This window comes from Acomys russatus, chromosome 13 (genome assembly GCF_903995435.1).
Source record: "Acomys russatus chromosome 13, mAcoRus1.1, whole genome shotgun sequence".
In the NCBI taxonomy this organism is placed as follows: domain Eukaryota; kingdom Metazoa; phylum Chordata; class Mammalia; order Rodentia; family Muridae; genus Acomys; species Acomys russatus.
In genome coordinates this window covers 70,792,721-70,796,844 of record NC_067149.1, presented here as the reverse complement: position 1 = coordinate 70,796,844, position 4,124 = coordinate 70,792,721, and positions in this window count along the sequence as shown.

The window sequence follows — 4,124 nt, the reverse complement described above, 5'->3', positions numbered from 1 at the left end:
GGCTGAACTCAGGACAGTAGAAGAGTGCAGGGACGCGGGCCCCTCGTGCTTAAGAAAGGGTAATGGGGGCTAGAGAGATGGCTCAGTGGTTAAGAGCACTGCCTGCTCTTCCAGAGGTCTTGAGTTCAATTCCCAGCAACCACATGTTGGCTCACAACCATCTGTAATGAGATCTGGTGCCCTCTTCTGGTGTACAGGCACAGAACATTGTATAATAAATAAATAAATAAATAAATAAATAAATAAATAAATAAATAAATAAATAAATAAATAATTTAAAAAAGGTAAAGGACGGACAGACAGACAGCCTCAGCCCTGGTGTGGGTGCTTTTGATCTCTTTGCTGTGAAATTCTCCCTTCCCAATTTCAGAATCTGTGTCTATACAAATATGCTTTTAATTCAAAAGAGGGTCATTGTATGTGGAAATACATAGTTCTGTTTGTGTTTAAGTCTCTTTAACGTGCGTGCATTTCCCCCTTGTTTCTTTTCTTGTAGTTTTTCTTTTGAAAAATATTTATCTATTTGTATGTGTGTGCACCCGTGTATGCTGTCTGTCTCCACATGAGAGTGGGTTTGAGTGCCTGTGTTTGTATGTTTGCATATGTGTCTGTGTGTGTGTGTGTGCACAAACATGCACACAAGCACACACATGTGCCAAACTTGGTTCATCAGGCTTAGCGGCAAGCACCTCTACTCCTTTAGTCATAATGTGCCAGATATTGTTGTGAATATTTTATAGCGATTATCTTGTTCAGTGTTCACACAGCCCTATGGCCTTGCTATGACCAGTGTTTCTCCCATTTTACAGAACCGAGAAGGGGCAGGTAAAGGTGCAGGCACCAGTTTGCTCTGGCTGGGAAAGACTCGGCACCTGCGTCCAGGCTGGTTTTCTTCATGGTCAGTCACTCTCAGACCGCTGTGTGACAGGGCTTCTCAGAACCTTGACCCGCCGTTGGGTGTACGACTTCACACTTGCATGTTCCTTTTATAGACTTAATAAAATCTGATACTTTTGTCATGCAAAAAGCAAGCGAGGGTGGCTTCTCATACTAGACAGTTCTGTACGTGTTCAGTGCCCCTTCCTGCCGCCTTTCCTCTTTGTTTTAAGATTCACTTGGAAGAATGAACTCTTGGCAGAAGTAGCACTTTATTTTATCCCCCATTAACAGAATGAAATAGCTCACTTGATTCACAAGAATGCCAAAACAACATTGTGCTTTGCCCGCGCCCTTAAGGTGCTGACGTTGTTTGCCAACACTCTAAACATCTTAGATGCACCTTTCTCTCCCTTTTCAGTTTCTTCTCTTACATCTGTCTCCAAAACAAGTAGAGAAAAACACACCCTAGACTTTTATGCTGGATTCTTGCGGGTCTGTGTTTTCAAGCAAAGTCTTTTCTTTAAAAATCACCAGGTAAATACATTTTTTTCCCGAAAGCCTGCTGTTTGGCAGTGTCATGGCTCCGACTGGAAAGCTCAGCATCCCGAGGGAGAAGACTGATGATAAGGGAGGCCCTTCAGGCTCTCTCCGTGGTGGTTTCATTACTCTTGGAAAAAAATCTCCCAGGCTGGACCGAAAACCATGGGGGGCTGGCGTCCCCATTATGTTGAGCGGACTGCCTGTCTCCTTGCAGCCCCTCAGAACAATGCTGCCGAGTGGATGCAACCCTGCTGCGCCCTCGGTATCTGTCATCTGAGGCTCCTTGGGTGTCTTTTCTAAGTAAGTAATCAGCACGGACTCAAGTGCTGTAGGGATGGACGAGGGACCACAGATGTCACATCATCACAACAGGAAAAAGAAGGACCAAACCCTTGCTTGTACTGACAGGCACTGTGGGTGACAGTGATGGGCGGGCAGCAGGAAAGAAGACTCTCTAGGGACACGGGTCTTTGTGGGAAGGGAGTGCTGAGGAACAGACACTTCAAGTCATCTGAAGAGCAAGACCAGCAAGTAAGGTGAGGAGGACCACAGGATGCAGGGGCCACTCCAGGAAGAGCAAGAGGGACTCGACTTAGCCCAGGTGTATTCTCCTGTTGGCCCCTCCCTCGGTGCTAACGTCACAGGAGTTGGAGTTGTTGTTGGTGTGGGCAGCGTTTGGAGGCCTAGAGGGGAGGAGGAGGAGGCGAGGGCAGCAATAGCTCTTAAACCTTTCTAGAGCCCAGGCTGCTAGGCTGCAGAGCAGCAGAGCCAGACTTGTGTGGGGGAAGGAACTGCTAACAAATTACTTCATAGCAGCTAAGTGAATCCTGTTCTAGGAGGCAGGGTACCTCAGGGTCCCATGGTGCCTGTGTCCCCAGAGACTTCATGGGACACTGCAGTTGGCCAGGCAAGAACAGAGCGAGGAAGGAGCTTACGGGGGGGGGGGGGGGGGGGGGGGGAGCTTTAGGCTTGGGGTAAGGGGGCTCACATGGCTGACATCCCAAGGTGCTCCAAGGCACCCCAAGCTCTCTTGATACATATGTTGAGCATTTAGCGGGAGATGCTTGCTCTGGCTCTCACAGTGTCTCTACCCCGAAGCCCACAGGCCTCACTGCAAGGGTTACCCCCTGAGAAAAGGAGCAGAGTGATCTCTATCCCCTACCATTCCAGTCCCAGGCTGCTCATAGATATCAAAATACACTGTTTTCATTTGGTGCTGCTTCTGTATGGCACAGATCTACCCGCTAGGTTTGTCCACCTCCCCCCCCCCCACTTCAGTTTACAGATAAACAACAAGAACAAGACCATTAACAACAGCAGAGCCAGGAGCTATGAAGGAGAGGCGCAGAGGTGGGAAGGGCTTTGCAGCAGCGGGGGTGGGGGTGGGGTACTGATATTTGCTGAAACTACCCCCAAAGTCTCCAGTAGTGTCAGTATGACTCTGGGAATGAGGAGACTAGCTCTACAGAAATAACTGTTGGTAGGGACAGTGTTGCTGCTGCCGAGTGTGGGGTTTGCAGAGCCATCTGCTTTAATGCCTTCTGAAGCACTCCCCGGCTCAGTCACTTCACGGCAGAGAAGCTGGCACGCCTCGGAGGTAATTACTTCAGACTGAGCTTTAGCACTAATGGCGCTACCTCATTAGCGTGGCGCCTCAGAGCGCGAGCTACTTTCAGTGGGTTTTGAATGGAGATGAAATTAAAGTGGAGTTGTTGGGCAGAACCATTATGTATGGATGCCCCACACAAAGGGAACAGGGAGGGTGTCCTGTGCCCTTCTTTGCCCTTTTAAAGCAGAGACACCTCCCCCTTTCTCATGTAAGCATTTCCTTCTCTTATTACAGTGTCAGGGCAGGTCTCAGCCTCTCTCTGCAGCTCTTCCCCACCTCCGGGTGCCTTGCTCCAGCCGTTGGTGATGTTTGCACATCATAATTCTGTTTTGTATTTCAAGTTACAATTCTTTCTTACATAGTTATGCCACACACAAACAGCCTTACTGAGTTGGTTTGGCTGGTGGGAAATAAGGGGAGAGGATGTGTAGGGGGCACCCAGCTTCCACTAACAATCAGCTTTTTGAGGAATTATTGTGCATAAGGTATGCTATTGATGGCTAGTGAGTGTGTACAGTCGTCAGACTTTCCAGGTTCCCATCCACAAAGGCACATTACGACCTTGTAAATATCACGTTAGCAAGAGGTTATCAACAAAGGAATGGAAGGTCTATGCCCGCTCAGTTGTGCATGTACAAACTCCGTATGCTGCTGGAAGGCTTGAGGTCACAGAATTTTAAAATGCCGTGAAGGAATGCTGCGCATGTGTGATCCCCATTCTGCAGACGTGGGGAGACAGAGGACACATCGGAGCCAGACGGCAGGGATGCTACGGAAGGCATTTGGTATTCTTATGGATTCTCTGGGTGCGTGTTGTTAACCAAGAAGCTAATGAGAGTGACTTATGGTCCTGGAAAATCCTCCTGGGAACATGTGTAGAAACAATAGTGGTCTGGAGACGTGGCAGGCAAATTAGGACGCACAACGACTGTAAAAGGCCATCGGCTGTTCAGAAGAACCACCACAACAGAGCCCTTGAGACAGGGACAGGCCCACTGATTTGAGAGCAGGGGCTATTTCCGGTTGAATATGATACCAGTTTAAAACTCTCTTTTTATGTCATTTGCCCTAAAGATGAATTAAAACAACCAAGAAC